Source organism: Salmo salar, chromosome ssa27, assembly GCF_905237065.1.
Source record: "Salmo salar chromosome ssa27, Ssal_v3.1, whole genome shotgun sequence".
Lineage (NCBI taxonomy): Eukaryota > Metazoa > Chordata > Actinopteri > Salmoniformes > Salmonidae > Salmo > Salmo salar.
In genome coordinates this window covers 31,833,721-31,858,360 of record NC_059468.1, presented here as the reverse complement: position 1 = coordinate 31,858,360, position 24,640 = coordinate 31,833,721, and the positions used below count along the sequence as shown (strand labels likewise).

The window sequence follows — 24,640 nt, the reverse complement described above, 5'->3', positions numbered from 1 at the left end:
ATGGCTTGGTTTTTGTTCTGACATGCACTGTCAACTATTGGACTTTATATAGTCAGGTTTGTACCACAGGTGGACTCCAAGTTGTAGAAACATCTCAAGGATGATCAATGCAAACAGGATGCACCTGAGCTCATTTTTGAGTCTCATAGCAAAGGGTCTAAAAACGTATGAAAATGTGTTTTTTATGTTGAATAAATATGCATCAATTTCTAAAAACCTGTTTTCACTTTTCATTATGGGGTATTGTGTGTAGATTGAGTTTTTTTCAAAATATATTTTTTTATCCATTTTAGTATAAGGCTGTAACGGAACAAAATACTTTCCAAAGGCACTGTAAGTCGACTGTCAGTGTTGCAATGTATTCACAATGGCAGTTTTCAGAAAACAAGTCTCTCATTAAGTGCTAGAAATAACACTTTTTAAAGGGTACTTGTTTTATTGTTTTACCATGTTTTGAACACTGTTTGTTTACAAAATTGATTACAAACAATGGAGTAAAGCAAGTTTATGGGTTATGCCAGTTGAACAGTTCATGAGACATTTTTAAGTTATTTTCTTCAAGAATCAATGACTATATATCATTCCTTAAAGAGTCCAAAAATGGATGTGTCTATCCCGGGCTGCCCCTTTAATACTTCTACATATATACTGTTTATAAGCACATTATAGAGTTGATTGTACAGTTGGTAGCTGGAAATACTCTCGGGTAACTGCAATAAAACTCAAAAGAAGGGAACAGTATGAATACTTTATAAACCACTACATACCTCACCTTTTTATTCAAAGTATAGTCCTGGCTGTATATGATTACGCAAATAAACATCTGCACAAACCCGGCATAGATATTAAAACCAGGGTGAAAACAGCCTCAAGTGGGACCAGACATGCTCCATTCCCTTTGACATGTAGTCGGCGATGGCATGCGCAATCAGAAGCAGAAAATAACTACGTAGAGTTAAGAGACAAATGTCCCTATTTAGCTTGTCCCGAATGTATTGGTGTTAGAGAAATAGTATCAAACTGAAATTAAAGGTTTATTTTATGAACACAGTCATCCAATTTCGTTGCAATGTCTAGTCGAAAGAGATCGCTATACTCGGAGGACAGAGGGGACCGCAAAAGGCACAAGGAATCAAAACACGATGTGGAAAAACTCAAGAAACAAGCGACAAAACTGAACCAAGAAGTGCAAAAGCTGAAGCATGTGAAGACGTTGTAAGTAAACCACACGTGCTTCAGTGGTATCGAACTTGTGGATTAATAAAACATATCAGTGTAGTTGATCGGCCTTGTGATTTAGCAAGAAACGCTGCCTATCATTGTTAAATTACTGTAGCTTTTAGCAAAGACAATTTAACTAGATCGGTTCTGTAGCATGGCTCTACATGGTGCTTTGCCCCTGACTGGTAAATATCCCACTTGAACAGGGGTACCTACCTAAACACAAAGTATATTATCATATTTATTCTCACCACCATTGTTTTCTTTTCCCCTCTATGCAGTTATGAAAAACCTCCTGGATTCATTAAGGTATAGTAAGGGCAGGTCATTATGACCGCTCACTGCCAGGTAAATCATGACTGTGATAGCTAGCTAGCTACAGCTCCTCTATCAGTAAAGGGATTGCTATGGAAACTGGAATATGTGTCATCTTGCATCTACTTGAAACACAGGGGCTGTTTTTTTAGGAAGAGGAGTACAAACCAGAGGACTATATTCCTGCTGATCCAGGAAATGAGGATGTTTGAGACTTCCTGGCTCACGCCCCCACCAAGGGGCTGTGGATGCCTCTGGGGAAGGAGGTGAAAGTAATGCAGTGTGAGTAGAAACACAGGGTCGTTATGTGGCACCCTGGGCCCTGCTCAAAAGTAATCACCTGTTATTTGTCACATGCATGACTACAACAGGTGTAGACCTTACCGTGAAATGCTTACTTACAAGCCCTTAACCAAAAATGTAGTTCAAGAAATAGAGTTAAGAAAATATTTACCAAATTAACAAAGTAAAAAATAAAATAATAAGTAACACAATAAAATAGCGAGGCTCTATACAGGGGGTACCGAGTCAATGTGCAGGGGTACAGGTTAGTCAAGGTCATTTGATCATGCAGGTAGGGGTAAAGTGACTATGCATAGATAATAAACAGTGAGTAGCAGCAGTGTAAAAACAAAGGGGTGTCAATGTAAATAGTCCGGATGGCCATTTGATTAGTTGTTCAGCAGTCTTATGGCTTGGGGGTAGAAGCTCTTATGGAGCCTTTTGGTCCTAGACTTGACGCTCCGGTACCGCTTGCCGTGCGGTAGCAGGGAGAACAGTCTATAACTTGGGTGACTGAAGTCTTTAAAGAAAAATTGGGCCTTCCTCTGCATTATATAGTGAAAAGGGTTCCATTTGGGATGCATACCTACCAGGGGAGGAAAGCTCACAATAATGTCTGGAACGAAGCAAATGTAATCTCATCAAAGACCTGGAAACCATGTGTTTGATATATTTGATACCATTCCACTGATTCCGCTCCAGCCTTTACCACGAGCCCGTCCTCCCCAATTAAGGTGCCACCAACCTCCTGTGATACCTACATTTTAGGGTGCATCTCAATAGTCTAAAGTGGCTTCCTCTCCTCATCCTTCCTCTCCTCGTCCTTCATCTCCTCGCCCTTCCTCTCGTCCTTCATCTCCTCGTCCTCCTTCCTCTCCTCGTCCTCCTTCCTCTCCTCGTCCTTCCTCTCCTCTCCTCGTCCTTCCTCTCCTCGTCCTTCATCTCCTCGCCCTTCCTCTCGTCCTTCATCTCCTCGTCCTCCTTCCTTTCCTCGTCCTCCTTCCTTTCCTCGTCCTTCCTCTCCTCTCCTCGTCCTTCCTCTCCTCGTCCTTCCTCTCCTCGTCTTTCCTCTCCTCGTACTTCATCTCCTCGTCCTTCCTCTCCTCGTCCTTCATCTCCTCGTCCTCCTTCATCTACAGCACACTGATGTGAAATAACCTTAAAAAACGTAGTGCTTCTGCGACTGACTGGGATTAAATAGACACTCCTTTATAAGTGGGTCACTATCACAGATCTAGAAAATGTACAGTTTGAAATGGGCAGAGGTCCATCCATGCTTATGTGGTCATGTATGGCGCTCTATTGAAATATAGCAGAAAGACAAAGAAAGTTGTCTTCACCACTGGATAGTCCTGGCCCTTATCCTCTCAGTACTATCACTTAAATTCAACCCCACTGAGAGAGACAGGAGAGTGGCTATGTGTTCGTCTCAAATGGCACCCTATTCCCTATCTAGTGCATATCTTTTGATTAGGGTACATGGTACACTCATCGGGCTCTGGTCAAAATAATTGCACTATATAGGGAATTAAGTGGCGTTTGGGACACACTCTAGGCTTAGCTTGATAGACCCATCCCTTTTGAATGAGCTCAGGGTCACGTCGGTGTAGCAGAGATTCACATCTATTCTGCTTGTCCCTCAAAGAACAAAGGCTGTCCCCCCCCACTCGTGTTCTTGATAAAGCGTACTAGGTTAGTCTAAATTCCTGTGGAATTACAAAGCCTTATCTGTTCCAGATAATACTTTGGGAAAATGTTTGAATATTTATTCCTTTTGATTTTGAATTGCGTTTAGATATAGGCTAAGTGATAAACAGGTGTATATGAATCTTTCACGTTCCAACACTAGCTTGTTTGGGTGATTTCTTAGAGAGCAGGAGGGAGTGTGCTTGTGGTACCAAGTACCAACATGACACTTCTCCCTTGTGCAAGTTGGAGATGCAAGCGTTATGGACACAGGACGGGGGACCGAGAGTGTCCCTTCTTCATCAAAGGAAACCAGAAGCTGGAGCAGTTCAGAGTGGTGAGTCTCCTCCATCTTTCAACTCATCTCGGTCAACCCAGAACTAAAGTCTTGTGTAATTGGTCAGCTGCTCAATGAAGTTCTGGGTCCATACAGTGAGGGGAAAAAGGTTTCGAAGCTGACGTTTGGCAACTCGAACCTTCAGATCCCTCCACAGATTTTCTATGGGATTAAGGTCTGGAGACTGGCTAGGCCACTCCAGGACCTTAATGTGCTTCTTCTTGAGCCACTCCTTTGTTGCCTTGGCCATGTGTTTTGGGTCATTGTCATGCTGGAATATCCATCCACGACCCATTTTCAATGCCCTGGCTGAGGGGAAGAAGGTTCTCACCCAAGATTTGACGGTACATGGCCCCGTCCATCGTCCCTTTGATGCGGTGATGTTGTCCTGTCCCCTTAGCAGAAAAACACCTCCAAAGCATAATGTTTCTACCTCCATGTTTGACGGTGGGGATGGTGTTCATGGGGTCATAGGCAGCATTCCTCCTCCAAACACGGCGAGTTGAGTTGATGCCAAAGAGCTCCATTTTGGTCTCATCTGACCACAACACTTTCACCCAGTTGTCCTCTGAATCATTCAGATGTTCATTGGCAAACTTCAGACGGGCATGTATATGTGCTTTCTTGAGCAGGGGGACCTTGCGGGCGCTGCAGGATTTCAGTCCTTCACGGCGTAGTGTGTTACCAATTGTTTTCTTGGTGACTATGGTCCCAGCTGCCTTGAGATCATTGACAAGATCCTCCCGTGTAGTTCTGGGCTGATTCCTCACCATTCTCATGATCATTGCAACTCCACGAGGTGAGATCTTGCATGGAGCCCCAGGCCAAGGGAGATTGACAGTGCTTTTGTGTTGCTTCCATTTGCGAATAATCGCTCCAACTGTTGTCACCTTCTCACCAAGCTGCTTGGTGATGGTCTTGTAGCCCATTCCAGCCTTGTGTAGGTCTACAATCTTGTCCCTGACATCCTTGGAGAGCTCTTTGGTCTTGGCCACGGTGGAGAGTTTAGAATCTGATTGATTGATTGCTTCTGTGGACAGGTGTCTTTTATACAGGTAACAAACTGAGATTAGGAGCACTCCCTTTAAGAGTGTGCTCCTAATCTCAGCTCATTACCTGTATAAAAGACACCTGGGAGCCAGAAATCTTTCTGATTGAGAGGGGGTCAAATACTTATTTTCCTCATTAAAATGCAAATCAATTTATAACATTTTTGACATGTGTTTTTCTGGATTTTTTTGTTGTTATTCTGTCTCTCACTGTTCAAATCAACCTACCATTAAAATTATAGACTGATCATTTCTTTGTCAGTGGGCAAACGTACAAAATCAGCAGGGGATCAAATACTTTTTTCCCTCACTCTACGTGTTAAGAGATGCTAGAACGAGGAGCTCCACCCTCTCTCTTTGCAAGTTACTGGCAAGTCTATGGGCCGGATTGTTCCCTACCCTTCCTGTGGGCTGAATTTTCCCCTACCCTTCCTGTGGGCTGAATTGTCCCCTACCCTTCCTGTGAGCTGAATTGCCCCCTACCCTTCCTGTGGGCTGAATAGTCCCCTACCCTTCCTGTGGGCTGAATAGTCCCCTACCCTTCCTGTGGGCTGAATTATCCCCTACCCTTCCTGTGGGCTGAATTGTCCCCTACCCTTCCTGTGGGCTGAATGTTATAATATCCACCCTGCACAGCCAGAAGAGGACTGGCCACCCCTCATAGCCTGGTTCCTCTCTAGGTTTCTTCCTAGGTTTTTGGCCTTTCTAGGGAGTTTTTCCTAGGGAGTTTTTCCTAGCCACCGTGCTTCTTTCACATGCTTTGCTTGCTGTTTGGGGTTTTAGGCTGGGTTTCTGTACAGAACTTTGAGAATATCAGCTGATGTACGAAGGGCTATATAAAAATTAATTTGATTTTGATTTGATTTTGAATTGTCCCCTACCCTTCCTGTGGGCTGAATAGTCCCCTACCCTTCCTGTGGGCTGAATTGTCCCCTACCCTTCCTGTGGGCTGAATTGTCCCCTACCCTTCCTGTGGGCTGAATTGTCCCCTACCCTTCCTGTGGGCTGAATAGTCCCCTACCCTTCCTGTGGGCTGAATTGTCCCCTACCCTTCCTGTGCGTTGAATAGCCCCCCTACCCTTCCTGTGAGCTGAATTGTCCCCTACCCTTCCTGTGAGCTGAATCTGAATTGTCCCCTACCCTTCCTGTGAGCTGAATTGTCCCCTACCCTTCCTGTGGGCTGAATTATCCCCTATCCTTCCTGTGGGCTGAATAGTCCCCTACCCTTCCTGTGTGCTGAATTGGCCCCTACCCTTCCTGTGGGCTGAATAGTCCCCTACCCTTCCTGTGGGCTGAATTGACCCCTACCCTTCCTGTGGGCTGAATAGTCCCCTACCCTTCCTGTGGGCTGAATAGTCCCCTACCCTTCCTGTGAGCTGAATTGGCCCCTACCCTTCCTGTGGGCTGAATTGTCCCCTACCCTTCCTGTGGGCTGAATAGTCCCCTACCCTTCCTGTGGGCTGAATAGTCCCCTACCCTTCCTGTGGGCTGAATTGTCCCCTACCCTTCCTGTGGGCTGAATAGTCCCCTACCCTTCCTGTGAGCTGAATTGTCCCCTACCCTTCCTGTGAGCTGAATTGTCCCCTACCCTTCCTGTGAGCTGAATTGTTCCCTACCCTTCCTGTGGGCTGAATTATCCCCTACCCTTCCTGTGGGCTGAATTGTCCCCTACCCTTCCTGTGGGCTGAATGTTATAATATCCACCCTGCACAGCCAGAAGAGGACTGGCCACCCCTCATAGCCTGGTTCCTCTCTAGGTTTCTTCCTAGGTTTTTGGCCTTTCTAGGGAGTTTTTCCTAGGGAGTTTTTCCTAGCCACCGTGCTTCTTTCACATGCTTTGCTTGCTGTTTGGGGTTTTAGGCTGGGTTTCTGTACAGAACTTTGAGAATATCAGCTGATGTACGAAGGGCTATATAAAAATTAATTTGATTTTGATTTGATTTTGAATTGTCCCCTACCCTTCCTGTGGGCTGAATAGTCCCCTACCCTTCCTGTGGGCTGAATTGTCCCCTACCCTTCCTGTGGGCTGAATTGTCCCCTACCCTTCCTGTGGGCTGAATTGTCCCCTACCCTTCCTGTGGGCTGAATAGTCCCCTACCTTTCCTGTGGGCTGAATTGTCCCCTACCCTTCCTGTGCGTTGAATAGCCCCCTACCCTTCCTGTGAGCTGAATTGTCCCCTACCCTTCCTGTGAGCTGAATCTGAATTGTCCCCTACCCTTCCTGTGAGCTGAATTGTCCCCTACCCTTCCTGTGGGCTGAATTATCCCCTATCCTTCCTGTGGGCTGAATAGTCCCCTACCCTTCCTGTGTGCTGAATTGGCCCCTACCCTTCCTGTGGGCTGAATAGTCCCCTACCCTTCCTGTGGGCTGAATTGACCCCTACCCTTCCTGTGGGCTGAATAGTCCCCTACCCTTCCTGTGGGCTGAATAGTCCCCTACCCTTCCTGTGAGCTGAATTGGCCCCTACCCTTCCTGTGGGCTGAATTGTCCCCTACCCTTCCTGTGGGCTGAATAGTCCCCTACCCTTCCTGTGGGCTGAATAGTCCCCTACCCTTCCTGTGGGCTGAATTGTCCCCTACCCTTCCTGTGGGCTGAATAGTCCCCTACCCTTCCTGTGAGCTGAATTGTCCCCTACCCTTCCTGTGAGCTGAATTGTCCCCTACCCTTCCTGTGAGCTGAATTGTTCCCTACCCTTCCTGTGAGCTCAATTGTCCCCTACCCTTCCTGTGAGCTGAATTGACCCCTACCCTTCCTGTGGGCTGAATTGTCCCCTACCCTTCCTGTGGGCTGAATTGTCCCCTACCCTTCCTGTGGGCTGAATTGTCCCCTACCCTTCCTGTGGGCTGAATTGGCCCCTACCCTTCCTGTGGGCTGAATTGTCCCCTACCCTTCCTGTGGGCTGAATTGTCCCCTACCCTTCCTGTGGGCTGAATTGTCCCCTACCCTTCCTGTGAGCTGAATTGTTCCCTACCCTTCCTGTGAGCTCAATTGTCCCCTACCCTTCCTGTTAGCTGAATTGACCCCTACCCTTCCTGTGGGCTGAAAAGTCCCCTACCCTTCCTGTGGGCTGAATAGTCCCTTACCCTTCCTGTGGGCTGAATTGTCCCCTTACCCTTCCTGTGGGCTGAATTGTCCCCTACCCTTCCTGTGGGCTGAATTGTCCCCTACCCTTCCTGTGGGCTGAATAGTCCCCTACCCTTCCTGTGGGCTGAATTGTCCCCTACCCTTCCTGTGGGCTGAATTGTCCCCTACCCTTCCTGTGGGCTGAATTGGCCCCTACCCTTCCTGTGGGCTGAATTGACCCCTACCCTTCCTGTGGGCTGAATTGTCCCCTACCCTTCCTGTGGGCTGAATAGTCCCCTACCCTTCCTGTGGGCTGAATTGTCCCCTACCCTTCCTGTGGGCTGAATAGTCCCCTACCCTTCCTGTGGGCTGAATTGTCCCCTACCCTTCCTGTGGGCTGAATTGGCCCCTACACTTCCTGTGGGCTGAATTGCCCCCCTACCCTTCCTGTGGGCTGAATAGTCCCCTACCCTTCCTGTGAGCTGAATTGCCCCCTACCCCTCCTATGAGCTGAATTGGCCCCTACCCTTCCTGTGGGCTGAATTGTCCCCTACCCTTCCTGTGGGCTGAATAGTCCCCTACCCTTCCTGTGGGCTGAATTGTCCCCTATCCTTCCTGTGGGCTGAATAGTCCCCTACCCTTCCTGTGGGCTGAATAGTCCCCTACCCTTTCTGTGGGCTGAATTGTCCCCTACCCTTCCTGTGGGCTGAATAGTCCCCTACCCTTCCTGTGAGCTGAATTGTCCCCTACCCTTCCTGTGAGCTGAATTGGCCCCTACCCTTCCTGTGGGCTGAATAGGCCCCTACCCTTCCTGTGGGCTGAATTGGCCCCTACCCTTCCTGTGGGCTGAATTGGCCCCTACCCTTCCTGTGGGCTGAATTGGCCCCTACCCTTCCTGTGGGCTGAATAGGCCCCTACCCTTCCTGTGAGCTGAATTGGCCCCTACCCTTCCTGTGGGCTGAATTGTCCCCTACCCTTCCTGTGGGCTGAATAGTTCCCTACCCTTCCTGTGGGCTGAATAGTCCCCTACCCTTCCTGTGGGCTGAATAGTCCCCTACCCTTCCTGTGAGCTGAATTGTACCCTACCCTTCCTGTGAGCTGAATTGGCCCCTACCCTTCCTGTGGGCTGAATTGTTCCCTACCCTTCCTGTGGGCTGAATAGTCCCCTACCCTTCCTGTGGGCTGAATTATCCCCTATCCTTCCTGTGGGCTGAATAGTCCCCTACCCTTCCTGTGTGCTGAATTGGCCCCTACCCTTCCTGTGGGCTGAATAGTCCCCTACCCTTCCTGTGGGCTGAATAGTCCCCTACCCTTCCTGTGAGCTGAATTGGCCCCTACCCTTCCTGTGGGCTGAATTGTCCCCTACCCTTCCTGTGGGCTGAATTGTCCCCTACCCTTCCTGTGAGCTGAATTGTTCCCTACCCTTCCTGTGAGCTCAATTGTCCCCTACCCTTCCTGTTAGCTGAATTGTCCCCTACCCTTCCTGTGGGCTGAAAAGTCCCCTACCCTTCCTGTGGGCTGAATAGTCCCTTACCCTTCCTGTGGGCTGAATTGTCCCCTTACCCTTCCTGTGGGCTGAATTGTCCCCTACCCTTCCTGTGGGCTGAATTGTCCCCTACCCTTCCTGTGGGCTGAATAGTCCCCTACCCTTCCTGTGGGCTGAATTGTCCCCTACCCTTCCTGTGGGCTGAATTGTCCCCTACCCTTCCTGTGGGCTGAATTGGCCCCTACCCTTCCTGTGGGCTGAATTGTCCCCTACCCTTCCTGTGGGCTGAATTGTCCCCTACCCTTCCTGTGGGCTGAATAGTCCCCTACCCTTCCTGTGGGCTGAATTATTCCCTACCCTTCCTGTGGGCTGAATAGTCCCCTACCCTTCCTGTGGGCTGAATTGTCCCCTACCCTTCCTGTGGGCTGAATTGGCCCCTACACTTCCTGTGGGCTGAATTGCCCCCTACCCTTCCTGTGGGCTGAATAGTCCCCTACCCTTCCTGTGAGCTGAATTGCCCCCTACCCCTCCTATGAGCTGAATTGGCCCCTACCCTTCCTGTGGGCTGAATTGTCCCCTACCCTTCCTGTGGGCTGAATAGTCCCCTACCCTTCCTGTGGGCTGAATTGTCCCCTATCCTTCCTGTGGGCTGAATAGTCCCCTACCCTTCCTGTGGGCTGAATAGTCCCCTACCCTTTCTGTGGGCTGAATTGTCCCCTACCCTTCCTGTGGGCTGAATAGTCCCCTACCCTTCCTGTGAGCTGAATTGTCCCCTACCCTTCCTGTGAGCTGAATTGGCCCCTACCCTTCCTGTGGGCTGAATAGGCCCCTACCCTTCCTGTGGGCTGAATTGGCCCCTACCCTTCCTGTGGGCTGAATTGGCCCCTACCCTTCCTGTGGGCTGAATTGTCCCCTACCCTTCCTGTGGGCTGAATAGGCCCCTACCCTTCCTGTGAGCTGAATTGGCCCCTACCCTTCCTGTGGGCTGAATAGTCCCCTACCCTTCCTGTGGGCTGAATAGTCCCCTACCCTTCCTGTGAGCTGAATTGTACCCTACCCTTCCTGTGAGCTGAATTGGCCCCTACCCTTCCTGTGGGCTGAATTGTTCCCTACCCTTCCTGTGGGCTGAATAGTCCCCTACCCTTCCTGTGGGCTGAATTGTCCCCTACCCTTCCTGTGGGCTGAATAGTCCCCTACCCTTCCTGTGAGCTGAATTGGCCCCTACCCTTCCTGTGAGCTGAATTGGCCCCTACCCTTCCTGTGTGCTGAATAGTCCCCTACCCTTCCTGTGGGCTGAATTGGCCCCTACCCTTCCTGTGGTCTGAATTGCCCCCTACCCTTCCTGTGGGCTGAATTGTCCCCTACCCTTCCGAAACGCGAAAGATGCTACACACCTGTGAAATCGTGGTTTGTCCAAATAATCAAAGATGAAAACCCTAAGCACCAGAACTATTGCTGCTCGTTAGATATTGGTGCCCATAGTATAAAGACAGATATACAGTACCGTTTATGTTTACCTAATCTGCCCACAAGAGATTATTTCAACTAATCATCAAGCCTTCTGACTAGTTGAATAAAATGTGTTACTGCTGGTCTCAAACCAAAAAATGGGTCCCTAGGACTAGGATTTGCACTAGGATTGGTCCTGTCCCAACCATAACCTTGTGGGGATGTCTGCTCTTGGTCCCAACCATAACCTCGTGGGGACGTCTGCTCTTGGTCCCAACCATAACCTTGTGGGGACGTCTGCTCCTGGTCCCAACCATAACCTTGTGGGGACATCTGCTCCTGGTCCCAACCATAACCTTGTGGGGACGTCTGCTCCTGGTCCCAACCATAACCTTGTGGGGACGTCTGCTTCTGGTCCCAACCATAACCTTGTGGGGACGTCTGCTCTTGGTCCCAACCATAACCTCGTGGGGACGTCTGCTCTTGGTCCCAACCATAACCTTGTGGGGACGTCTGCTCTTGGTCCCAACCATAACCTTGTGGGGACATCTGCTCCTGGTCCCAACCATAACCTTGTGGGGACGTCTGCTCCTGGTCCCAACCATAACCTTGTGGGGACGTCTGCTCCTGGTCCCAACCATAACCTTGTGGGGACGTCTGCTCCTGGTCCCAACCATAACCTTGTGGGGACGTCTGCTCCTGGTCCCAACCATAACCTCGTGGGGACGTCTGCTCCTGGTCCCAACCATAACCTTGTGGGGACGTCTGCTCTTGGTCCCAACCATAACCTTGTGGGGACGTCTGCTCCTGGTCCCAACCATAACCTTGTGGGGACGTCTGCTCCTGGTCCCAACCATAACCTTGTGGGGACGTCTGCTCCTGGTCCCAACCATAACCTTGTGGGGACGTCTGCTCTTGGTCCCAACCATAACCTTGTGGGGACGTCTGCTCCTGGTCCCAACCATAACCTTGTGGGGACATCTGCTCCTGGTCCCAACCATAACCTTGTGGGGACATCTGCTCCTGGTCCCAACCATAACCTTGTGGGGACGTCTGCTCCTGGTCCCAACCATAACCTTGTGGGGACATCTGCTCCTGGTCCCAACCATAACCTTGTGGGGACGTCTGCTCCTGGTCCCAACTATAACCTCGTGGGGACGTCTGCTTCTGGTCCCAACCATAACCTTGTGGGGACGTCTGCTCCTGGTCCCAACTATAACCTCGTGGGGACGTCTGCTTCTGGTCCCAACCATAACCCAAGGGGAGGTCTAGGTGCCTGCCTGCCTTGAACCATGAGCATGCTTGCTTGATGCAACTGGATACAGTAAGGGTACGTCACAAATCACACCCTTTTCCCCATTTGTCCACTACTTTTGACCAGGGCCCATAGGGCTTTGGTCAAAAGTAGTGCACTACATTGGGAAACGTGTGGCATTTGGGATGCAACCAGCATCTCTATCCTCTGCAGCTGGATGCTTCTGGACTCAGCAGATTCACACAGTGCAGTTGTCCTGTAGCCCTGTTTGCTACGATGCCACTGCAATGATTAACATAAGTGCAAGCGTATCATATTTTCATCCATTCCATTGTGATACAACAACCGGATTTAAAAATGCTGATGTGGCAGAGGAGAGTGTTGAATGGGGGAAATAATGTTGCCTAAGAGTGGTGGCTGAATGGCGTTTTATCTTGCCATGCTGGTTATCATTGGAGTGTTTGCAATGTGTGTTATCCTGTACATTTTGTAAATAAGTACCTAAACCATCTATTTCTTGTAGGCACACAAAGACCCAATGTACGACATGATCAGAGAAAACAAACAGAATGGAAAAGAAACAAGGTAATTACCTTCTGGTTTTATTATCAGAAATCTGTTGGATAGATGTCTCCTTCTCTGCTGTTTGGAGTTGACCATCGTTAAGGTAGTCTGGACTGTATACTGTGCATAGGGGTCTTTTTAAAGGACAGTTCTTCTGTAACTTGTCTTTGTTACATCAATTCAGACAAGCAATTTTGCAGCACGGTCACAGGGAACTTAACTATTCTTTTTGTTTTTCTCCCAACAATGCTGATGCTGTGCTGTGGCGATCATCAGCTTCTGTAGACTGTTACTTTCCAGTTAGTTCCAGTAAGTTTGTCATTAGAGTGAACGATCCCTTTCATTTTCCAACTGTTTCAATCAGAATAGTTTATTATTCATTGAGAGCCTTTTAGCACAGAAGAAGAATAACAACCCAGTAATGTGAAATAAAAGGCTGTCATCGGAGGACACACCCCCCGGGTCATCGGAGGACACACCCCCCGGGTCATCGGAGGACACACTGAAGTCAACGCCCTAATTTAATTAGATTAAATCGATCATATCCTGATAGCTGTCAGAGCACTTAATCAAACTGGTGAATAAAAGTATGTTTAAAAACTGTTATGTCTACGGAGAAGTTTTAAAGTGCCATCTGAACTGATGAAAGTGCAACATGAGATGTATGATAGGACAGAGGCTGAGTGTGTTCTACAGGATCATACGAGCTGATCAAATGAATGTTATGATGATGTGAGAGACGGAGTGAAATGTGACAGTGGTAGACAGAGCCCAATGAGCTCTAGTGCACTAGATAGCCTTGGCCAAAGGACCCACGAGCTAACTCTGCACTGCCTCAGAGTCCTTGCCTTGAACAGACCTAATGATTACTTCACTGTCCTCTGGGTGGATGATGTCAACGTTGACGAGAACAATGCTCCTCCAGCTCCACAGATGAATTCTTAATGAAGCTTGGGAACCGCCGTGTAGGAAGTTTGGGTTGTTTTCAGTGTCTTGCAACTTGCACAAGCGCTCTTGTTTCTCTCTGAGCATACCGAATCAATGGAAATGTAAAGTTTTGGCCTAATCAAAGAACAGGGATGCCTCTGTCTCTGAGTTGTTTGATCATTGGGGTTTCTTGATATATTCATCTTTTATTGCTGGCTACTCTGCTGGCTGCCTGAAATAAGCTCTCTCTGTCTCGCTCTTTGTCTCTCTCTCGGTGTCCCTCTCGCTCTCTCGGCCTCCCTCTCGCTCTCTCGGCCTCCCTCTCGTTCTCTCGGCCTCCCTCTCGCTCTCTCGGTCTTCCTCTCGCTCTCGCTCACTCGGCCTCCCTCTCGCTCTCTCGGTCTTCCTCTCGCTCTCTCGGTCTCCCTCTCGCTCTCTCGGCCTCCCTCTCGCTCTCTCGGTCTTCCTCTCGCTCTCGCTCTCTCTGTCTCCCTCTCGCTCTCTCTGTCTCCCTCTCGCTCTCACTGTTTCCCTTGCTCTCTCCGTCTCCCTCTTGCTCTCTTGGTCTCCCTCTCGCTCTCTCTGTCTCCCTCTCGCTCACTCTGTCTCCCTCTCGCTCTCTCTGTCTTCCTCTCGCTCTCTCTGTTTCCCTCGCTCTCTCCATCTCGCTCTCTTGGTCTCCCTCTCGCTCTCTCGGTCTCCGTCTCGCTCTCTCCGTCTCGCTCTCTCCGTCTCGCTCTCTCCGTCTCGCTCTCTCCGTCTCGCTCTCGCTCTCTCCGTCACCCTCTCGCTCTCTCCGTCTCCCTCGCTCTCTCGGTCTCCCTCTCGCTCTCTCAGTCTCCCTCGCTCTCTCGGTCTCCCTCTCGCTCTCTCTGTCTCCCTCTCGCTCTCTCTGTCTCCCTCTCGCTCTCTCTGTCTCCCTCTCGCTCTCTCGGTCTCCCTCTCGCTCTCTCAGTCTCCCTCGCTCTCTCTGTCTCCCTCTCGCTCTCTCTGTCTCCCTCTCGCTCTCTCCATCTCCCTCTCGCTCTCTCCGTCTCCCTCTCGCTCTCTCCGTCTCGCTCTCCCTCTCGCTCTCTCTCTCGGTCTCCCTCTCCCTCTCTCTGTCTCCCTCTCGCTCTCTTGGTCTCCCTCTCGCTCTCTTGGTCTCCCTCTCGCTCTATTGGTCTCCCTCTCGCTCTATTGGTCTCCCTCTCGCTCTCTCTGTCTCCCTCTCGCTCTCTCTGTCTCCCTCTCGCTCTCTCTGTCTCCCTCTCGCTCTCTCTGTCGGTCTCTCTGTCTCTCTCTCTGTCTCCCTCTCTCTGTCTCCCTCTCGCTCTCTCGGTCTCCATCTAGCTCTCTCCGTCTCACTCTCCCTCTCGCTCTCCGTCTCCCTCTCACTCTCCCTCTCTGTCTCCCTCTCGCTCTCCCTCTCTGTCTCCCTCTCGCTCTCCGTCTCGCTCTCACTCTCGCTCTCTCTGTCTCTCTCTCGGTCACCCTCTCCCTCTCTCTGTCTCCCTCTCGCTCTCTTGGTCTCCCTCTCACTCTCTTGGTCTCCCTCTCACTCTCTCGGTCTCCCTCTCGCTCTCTCGGTCTCCCTCTAGCTCTCTCCGTCTCACTCTCCCTTTCGATCTCCGTCTCGCTCTCTGTCTCCCTCTCGCTCTCTGTCTCCCTCTCGCTCTCTGTCTCCCTCTCGCTCTCCCTCTCTGTCTCCCTCTCGCTCTCCGTCTCGCTCTCCGTCTCGGTCTCACTCTCGCTCTCTCTCTCGGTCTCTCTGTCTCTCTCTCGGTCTCCCTCTCTCTGTCTCCCTCTCGCTCTCTCGGTCTCCGTCTAGCTCTCTCCGTCTCACTCTCCCTTTCGCTCTCCATCTCCCTCTCGCTCTCCCTCTCTGTCTCCCTCTCGCTCTCCGTCTCGCTCTCACTCTCGCTCTCTCTGTCTCTCTCTCGGTCACCCTCTCCCTCTCTCTGTCTCCCTCTCGCTCTCTTGGTCTCCCTCTCACTCTCTTGGTCTCCCTCTCCCTCTCTCTGTCTCCCTCTCGCTCTCTTGGTCTCCCTCTCACTCTCTTGGTCTCCCTCTCACTCTCTCGCTCTCCCTCTCGCTCTCCCTCTCGCTCTCTCGGTCTCCCTCTAGCTCTCTCCGTCTCACTCTCCCTTTTCGCTCTCCGTCTCGCTCTCCGTCTCCCTCTCGCTCTGTGTCTCCCTCTCGCTCTGTGTCTCCTCTCGCTCTGTGTCTCCCTCTCGCTCTCTGTCTCCCTCTCGCTTTCTGTCTCCCTCTCGCTCGCTCTCTCTGTCTCCCTCTCGCTCGCTCTCTCTGTCTCCCTCTCGCTCTCTCTGTCTCCCTCTCGCTCTCTCTGTCTCCCTCTCGCTCTCTCTGTCATCGTCTCGCTCTCTTGGTCTCCCTCTCGCTCTCTCGGTCTCCCTCTCGCTCGCTCTGTCTCCCTCTCGCTCTCTCTGTCTCCCTCTCGCTCTCTCTGTCTCCCTCTCGCTCTCTCTGTCATCGTCTCGCTCTCTTGGTCTCCCTCTCGCTCTCTCACTCTCGCTCTCTCCGTCTCCCTCTCTCCGTCTCCCTCTCACTCTCTCCCTCTCCCTCTCGCTCTCTCCGTCTCCCTCTAGCTCTCTCCGTCTCCCTCTAGCTCTCTCCGTCTCCCCTCTCGCTCTCTCCGTCTCCTTTCTTGCTCTCTCCGTCTCCCTCTCGCTCTCTCGTTCTCTCCGTCTCCCTCTCGCTATCTCTGTCTTGCTCTCTGTCTTGCTCTCTGTCTTGCTCTCTGTCTTGCTCTCTGTCTCGCTCTCTGTCTCGCTCTCGCTCTCCGTCTCGCTCTCTCTCTCGGGCTCTCTGTCTCTCTCTCGGTCTCCCTCTCGCTCTCTCTGTCTCGCTGTCTCTGTCTCGCTGTCTCTGTCTCGCTCTCTCTGTCTCGCTCTCTCTGTCTCCCTCTCGCTCTCTCTGTCTCCCTCTCGCTCTCTCTGTCTCCCTCTCGCTCTCTGTCTCCTCTCTGCGCTCTCTGTCTCCCTCTCGCTCTCTCTGTCTCCCTCTCGCTCTCTCTGTCTCCCTCTCGCTCTCTCTGTCTCCCTCTCGCTCTCTCTGTCTCCTTCTCGCTCTCCGTCTCACTCTCCCTTTCGATCTCCGTCTCGCTCTCTGTCTCCCTCTCGCTCTCTGTCTCCCTCTCGCTCTCTGTCTCCCTCTCGCTCTCCCTCTCTGTCTCCCTCTCGCTCTCCGTCTCGCTCTCCGTCTCGGTCTCACTCTCGCTCTCTCTCTCGGTCTCTCTGTCTCTCTCTCGGTCTCCCTCTCTCTGTCTCCCTCTCGCTCTCTCGGTCTCCGTCTAGCTCTCTCCGTCTCACTCTCCCTTTCGCTCTCCATCTCCCTCTCGCTCTCCCTCTCTGTCTCCCTCTCGCTCTCCGTCTCGCTCTCACTCTCGCTCTCTCTGTCTCTCTCTCGGTCACCCTCTCCCTCTCTCTGTCTCCCTCTCGCTCTCTTGGTCTCCCTCTCACTCTCTTGGTCTCCCTCTCCCTCTCTCTGTCTCCCTCTCGCTCTCTTGGTCTCCCTCTCGCTCTCTTGGTCTCCCTCTCACTCTCTCGGTCTCCCTCTCGCTCTCCCTCTCGCTCTCTCGGTCTCCCTCTAGCTCTCTCCGTCTCACTCTCCCTTTCGCTCTCCGTCTCGCTCTCCGTCTCCCTCTCGCTCTGTGTCTCCCTCTCGCTCTGTGTCTCCCTCTCGCTCTGTGTCTCCCTCTCGCTCTCTGTCTCCCTCTCGCTTTCTGTCTCCTCTCGCTCGCTCTCTCTGTCTCCCTCTCGCTCGCTCTCTCTGTCTCCCTCTCGCTCTCTCTGTCTCCCTCTCGCTCTCTCTGTCTCCCTCTCGCTCTCTCTGTCATCGTCTCGCTCTCTTGGTCTCCCTCTCGCTCTCTCGGTCTCCCTCTCGCTCGCTCTGTCTCCTCTCGCTCTCTCTGTCTCCCTCTCGCTCTCTCTGTCTCCCTCTCGCTCTCTCTGTCATCGTCTCGCTCTCTTGGTCTCCCTCTCGCTCTCTCACTCTCGCTCTCTCCGTCTCCCTCTCTCCGTCTCCCTCTCACTCTCTCCCTCTCCCTCTCGCTCTCTCCGTCTCCCTCTAGCTCTCTCCGTCTCCCTCTAGCTCTCTCCGTCTCCCTCTCGCTCTCTCCGTCTCCTTTCTTGCTCTCTCCGTCTCCCTCTCGCTCTCTCGTTCTCTCCGTCTCCCTCTCGCTATCTCTGTCTTGCTCTCTGTCTTGCTCTCTGTCTTGCTCTCTGTCTTGCTCTCTGTCTCGCTCTCTGTCTCGCTCTCGCTCTCCGTCTCGCTCTCTCTCTCGGGCTCTCTGTCTCTCTCTCGGTCTCCCTCTCGCTCTCTCTGTCTCGCTGTCTCTGTCTCGCTGTCTCTGTCTCGCTCTCTCTGTCTCGCTCTCTCCGTCTCCCTCTCGCTCTCTCTGTCTCCCTCTCGCTCTCTCCGTCTCCCTCTCGCTCTCTCCGTCTCCCTCTCGCTCTCTCCGTCTCCCTCTCGCTCTCTCCGTCTCGCTCTCTGTCTCGCTCTCTGTCTCTCTCTCCGTCTCGCTCTCTCTCTCGGTCTCTCTGTCTCTCTCGGTCTCCCTCTCGCTCTCTCTGTCTCGCTGTCTCTGTCTCGCTGTCTCTGTCTCGCTCTCTCTGTCTCGCTCTCTCTGTCTCCCTCTCGCTCTCTCTGTCTCCCTCTCGCTCTCTCTGTCTCCCTCTCGCGCTCTCTGTCTCCCTCTCGCGCTCTCTGTCTCCCTCTCGCTCTCTCTGTCTCCCTCTCGCTCTCTCTGTCTCCCTCTCGCTCTCTCTGTCTCCCTCTCGCTCTCTCTGTCTCCTTCTCGCTCTCCGTCTCACTCTCCCTTTCGATCTCCGTCTCGCTCTCTGTCTCCCTCTCGCTCTCTGTCTCCCTCTCGCTCTCTGTCTCCCTCTCGCTCTCCTCTCTGTCTCCCTCTCGCTCTCCGTCTCGCTCTCCGTCTCGGTCTCACTCTCGCTCTCTCTCTCGGTCTCTCTGTCTCTCTCTCGGTCTCCCTCTCTCTGTCTCCCTCTCGCTCTCTCGGTCTCCGTCTAGCTCTCTCCGTCTCACTCTCCCTTTCGCTCTCCATCTCCCTCTCGCTCTCCCTCTCTGTCTCCCTCTCGCTCTCCGTCTCGCTCTCACTCTCGCTCTCTCTGTCTCTCTCTCGGTCACCCTCTCCCTCTCTCTGTCTCCCTCTCGCTCTCTTGGTCTCCCTCTCACTCTCTTGGTCTCCCTCTCCCTCTCTCTGTCTCCCTCTCGCTCTCTTGGTCTCCCTCTCGCTCTCTTGGTCTCCCTCTCACTCTCTCGGTCTCCCTCTCGCTCTCCCTCTCGCTCTCTCGGTCTCCCTCTAGCTCTCTCCGTCTCACTCTCCCTTTCGCTCTCCGTCTCGCTCTCCGTCTCCCTCTCGCTCTGTGTCTCCCTCTCGCTCTGTGTCTCCCTCTCGCTCTGTGTCTCCCTCTCGCTCTCTGTCTCCCTCTCGCTTTCTGTCTCCCTCTCGCTCGCTCTCTCTGTCTCCCTCTCGCTCGCTCTCTCTGTCTCCCTCTCGCTCTCTCTGTCTCCCTCTCGCTCTCTCTGTCTCCCTCTCGCTCTCTCTGTCATCGTCTCGCTCTCTTGGTCTCCCTCTCGCTCTCTCGGTCTCCCTCTCGCTCGCTCTGTCTCCCTCTCGCTCTCTCTGTCTCCCTCTCGCTCTCTCTGTCTCCCTCTCGCTCTCTCTGTCATCGTCTCGCTCTCTTGGTCTCCCTCTCGCTCTCTCACTCTCGCTCTCTCCGTCTCCCTCTCTCCGTCTCCCTCTCACTCTCTCCCTCTCGCTCTCTCCGTCTCCCTCTAGCTCTCTCCGTCTCCCTCTAGCTCTCTCCGTCTCCCTCTCGCTCTCTCCGTCTCCTTTCTTGCTCTCTCCGTCTCCCTCTCGCTCTCTCGTTCTCTCCGTCTCCCTCTCGCTATCTCTGTCTTGCTCTCTGTCTTGCTCTCTGTCTTGCTCTCTGTCTTGCTCTCTGTCTCGCTCTCTGTCTCGCTCTCGCTCTCCGTCTCGCTCTCTCTCTCGGGCTCTCTGTCTCTCTCTCGGTCTCCCTCTCGCTCTCTCTGTCTCGCTGTCTCTGTCTCGCTGTCTCTGTCTCGCTCTCTCTGTCTCGCTCTCTCCGTCTCCCTCTCGCTCTCTCTGTCTCCCTCTCGCTCTCTCCGTCTCCCTCTCGCTCTCTCCGTCTCCCTCTCGCTCTCTCCGTCTCCCTCTCGCTCTCTCCGTCTCGCTCTCTGTCTCGCTCTCTGTCTCTCTCTCCGTCTCGCTCTCTCTCTCGGTCTCTCTGTCTCTCTCGGTCTCCCTCTCGCTCTCTCTGTCTCGCTCTCTCTGTCTCGCTCTCTCTGTCTCACTCTCTCTGTCTCCCTCTCTCTGTCTCCCTCTCTCTGTCTCCCTCTCTCTGTCTCCCTCTGTTTCGCTCTCCGTCTCACTCTCTCTCTCGCTCTCTCTGTCTCTCTCGGTCGCTCTCTCGGTCTCGCTCTCTCGGTCTCCCTCTCGCTCTCTCGGCTCTTCCTCTCGCTCTCTTGCTCTCCCTCTCGCTCTCTCCCTCTCGCTCTCTCCCTCTCGCTCTCTCGGTCTCGCTCTCCCTCTCGCTCTCCGTCTCGCTCTCGGTCTCGCTCTCCCTCTCGCTCTCCGTCTCGCTCTCGGTCTCGCTCTCCCTCTCGCTCTCGGTCTCGCTCTCCCTCTCGCTCTCCGTCTCGCTCTCCGTCTCGCTCTCTCGGTCTCGCTCTCCCTCTTGCTCTCCCTCTCGCTCTCCCTCTCGCTCTCCGTCTCGCTCTCCGTCTCGCTCTCTCGGTCTCGCTCTCCCTCTTGCTCTCTCCCTCTCGCTCTCCGTCTTGCTGTCCGTCTCGCTCTCCGTCTTGCTCTCTCGGTCTCCCTCTCACTCTCTCCGTCTCGCTCTCCGTCTCTCGCTCTCTTTGTCTTGTTCTCTCTGTTTCTCTCTCGCTCGGTCTCTCTCTCTTATGACCCACTTTAGCGCCAGCTGAAAACACCTTTTAGCCCATCCTAATCCCCATATGACACATACTCAGTACTCACCAGCTGTCAGCTGACAAACGCTGATAAAATACTTGATTCACAACCAGGGGCACTTCTGAGTGAATTAGTGGAAATCTGAGATGGCTTCTGATTCTGGAGGAAAAAGTCACAGATGTTACGAGGACATGACGTTTGTGTGTGTCTGATGAAACATATTTTTCACCTTACAGAAGATACTGTGTGTCAGTTTCACACCTTGCCTCTGCTCGAATGGTTCTAACCCATCTGACTCTCTTCCCTCTCCTTCTAGCCCCTCTGTCTCTCCAACTTCCACTCCCTGTCTCCCCCCACCCCCCACTCTCTCTCTCCAACCCCCACCCCCACTCTCTCTCTCTCTCTCCAACCCCCACCCCCCACTCTCTCCAACCCCCCCACTCTCTCTCTCTCTAACCCCCACCCCCACTCTCTCTCTCTCCAACCTCCACCCCCACTCTCTCTCTCTCTCTCCAACCCCCACCCCCCCTCTCTCTCTCTCTCTCCAACCCCCACCCCCACTCTCTCTCTCTCCAGCCCCCACCCCCACTCTCTCTCTCTCCCCATCTCCCACTCTCTCCAACCCCCACCCCCACTCTCTCTCTCTCCAACCCCCACCCCCCCACTCTCTCTCTCTCCACCCCCACCCCCACTCTCTCTCTCTCTCCAACCCCCACACCCCACTCTCTCTCTCTCCAACCCCCACCCCACTCTCTCTCTCTACCCCATCTCCCACCTACCTCTCTCTCTCTCCAACCCCCACCCCCACTCTCTCTCTCTCCAACCCCCACCCCCACTCTCTCTCCAACCCCCACCCCCACTCTCTCTCTCCAACCCCACCCCACTCTCTCTCTCTACCCCATCTCCCACCTACCTCTCTCTCCAACCCCCACCCCCCACTCTCTTTCTCCAACCCCCACTCTCTCTCTCTCCAACCCCCACCCCTGCTCTCTCTCTCCAACCCCCACCCCCACTCTCTCTCTCCAACCCCCACCCCTGCTCTCTCTCTCTACCCCATCTCCCACTCTCTCTCTCTCCAACCCCCACCCCCACTCTCTCTCTCCAACCCCCACCCCCACTCTCTCTCTCTCCAACCCCCACCCCCAGTCTCTCCAACCCCCACCCCCACTCTCTCTCTCTCAACCCCCACCCCCAGTCTCTCTAACCCCCACCCCCCACTCTCTCTCTCTCCAACCCCCACCCCCCACTCTCTCTCTCTCCAACCCCCACCCCCCACTCTCTCTCTCTCCAACCCCCACCCCCACTCTCTCTCTCCAACCCCCACCCCCATCTCTCTCTCTCTCCAACCCCCACCCCCACTCTCTCTCTCTCCAACCCCCACCCCCACTCTCTCTCTCTACCCCATCTCCCACCTACCTCTCTCTCTCTCCAACCCCCACCCCCACCTCTCTCTCTCTCCAACCCCCACCCCACTCTCTCTCCAACCCCACCCCCACTCTCTCTCCAACCCCCACCCCACTCTCTCTCTCCAACCCCCACCCCCACTCTCTCTCTTCAACCCCACCCCCACTCTCTCTCTACCCCATCTCCCACCTACCTCTCTCTCTCCAACCCCCACCCCCACTCTCTCTCTCCAACCCCCCCACTCTCTCTCTCTCCAACCCCCCACCCCCACTCTCTCTCTCTCCAACCCCCACCCCTGCTCTCTCTCTCTCCAACCCCCACCCCACTCTCTCTCTCCAACCCCCACCCCCACTCTCTCTCCAACCCCCACCCCCACTCTCTCTCTCTACCCCATCTACCACTCTCTCTCTCCAACCCCCACCCCCACTCTCTCTCTCTCCAACCCCCACTCCCCACTCTCTCTCTCCCCATCTCCCACTCTCTCTCTCTCCCCATCTCCCACTCTCTCTCTCCAACCTCCACCCCCACTCTCTCTCTCTCCCCATCTCCCACTCTCTCTCTCTCCAACCCCCACCCCCACTCACTCTCTCTCTCTCCAACCCCCACCCCCACTCTCTCTCTCTCCAACTCCCACTCCCCACTCTCTCTCTCTCTCCAACCCCCACCCCCCACTCTCTCCAACCCCCACCCCCACTCTCTCTCTCTCCAACCCCCCCACTCTCTCTCTCTCTCCAACCTCCACCCCACTCTCTCTCCAACCCCCACCCCTCACTCTCTCTACCCCATCTCCCACCCCCCACTCTCTCTCTCTCCAACCCCCAACCCCCACTGTCTCTCTCTACCCCATCTCCCACCTACCTCTCCAGGATCCAACAGCTGCAGCAGCTCCTGCAGGATGCTACCTCTTCCTCTGACAGCTCCTCCTCTTCCTCCTCCACCAGTGAGAGCAAGAAGAGGAAACACAAGAAAAATTAAGAAAAGAAGAAACACCACAAGTCCTCAAACCAGTGACTGTTCTGAGTCTGTCTGAGCCGTTGGATCCTACCTGGATTGTTCTTGCAGGGAGAGGTGACTACACGACACTGCAGTGTCTGTCAGTCAATGAGCGGCTATAGTGGTTCTTATCCTATGGCTCAGTGTCGCTTCAATGGTGCGCTATGAAGTGCACACTAGATGACTCTCTTGGGTTCAGCCTTCCCCTCTGCCTTCCTTCCCACCGCCTTTAAATAATGCATGACTTATCTCATCCCTCATATGGTTAATGAGTTCATTAGTCCTCTACTCCATTAGATCATAACGAATAGGATCCTATGGACATGCAGTGGTGATTGTGAATGTAGGGCCCCTCAGAAGAGGAACTCTTAACAGCATTGGTAATGACATGTTATTTGTCACATGTGCCGATTTAAAATGGGTGTAGACCTTCCAGTGAAATGCTTACTTACAAGCTTTCTCAACAGAATTAGGTAAGAAGATAAATACATGAGATAAAAACCACACAAGAATGAAGCTATTATACAGGGAGTACCAGTACCATATCAATGGGCAGAGGTAGGAGGTGCATCTCAATCTAAGCACGTTCCAAAAACAGCATGTTGGTAGAGATTGTTTTTCTGTTTTACGTGACCGTTTTCATCAACTTCCCTGTCAAATTGCAGGTATGAAATAGCTTGATTGTAGGCCTGTATGATGAAAACAGTGGGGAAAATTGCAGCAAAATGTTTTCCTTTATTCATCTATTATAAGAAGCTGCTGGATGTTTGAATGTTTACTACGATCCTAGAAGTATTTGGAATAAATTGAGATTGGAATTGACATATTTAATTTAAATCCAACTCGACAAAGGGAGAGAATGTATTTCAGTGTGTGTTTCTTTTATGTTTACTCCTCACATTAACCTTGAAGCTGCAAGTAAAGCATACTTTCATTTTGTCATTATTCACCTTGTGTTTGTCTTTTCCGTACGTCTTCCAATATTTTTCAACGGCATGCATTTTGTTTGTTTCATTGATAGTGACAAGGTCAAGACTGACCAACATGGACGCCTGCCGTGCCTATTGAGTGGCCGTGGTCACCTCTGACCACAGCACATCGCCTGTCATTTTCTGTTCATTTCCAGATGATTTTACATTTCAAGTTTTATTAGTTGTATGTACAGGATCCACATGCTATACACCATCCAACGGAATACTCACTTGTAGGTTCCTTCTCAACAATGTGACAACAATAACAAATAAAAGATAAGAATATGAACAGAAAGTAAATGGCTCAGGAGAATAAAATAAACATTTTAGCATTAGTAAAATACAGGAAGGCACAATTTATAGTCCAATGTGTTTTGGGGATGGGGAATTGGGTGGGAAAGTGTTTAAATTGTGCAGTATTTAGCAATAATAATACGATTCTGGTAGCAGTAGTGATGTGTGTATGTGAGTACATGTGTACTAAGGTGTGGAGAGTCAGTGCAGGTGGTAAGTCCAGTTCCAGTGTTCAGCCGTCTGATAGCTTGTAGATATAAACTGTCTCAGAGGCTGTCATACTCTGATACTGTTTTCCCGGTAACGGAGAGAACAGCTCGTGGCTGGGGTGTGTGGGGTCCTTGATGATGCTGTGGACCTTCCTCAGGCACCGTTTTGAGTAGAACAA

At 52.5% G+C, this 24,640-nt stretch overlaps 1 pseudogene; it reads left to right on the top strand.

Annotated features, from left to right (window-relative positions):
* Positions 1-1,551: 1,551 nt before the first annotated feature.
* Positions 1,552-23,932, top strand: LOC106588929 (retinitis pigmentosa 9 protein homolog; annotated as a pseudogene).
* Positions 23,933-24,640: the final 708 nt, after the last annotated feature.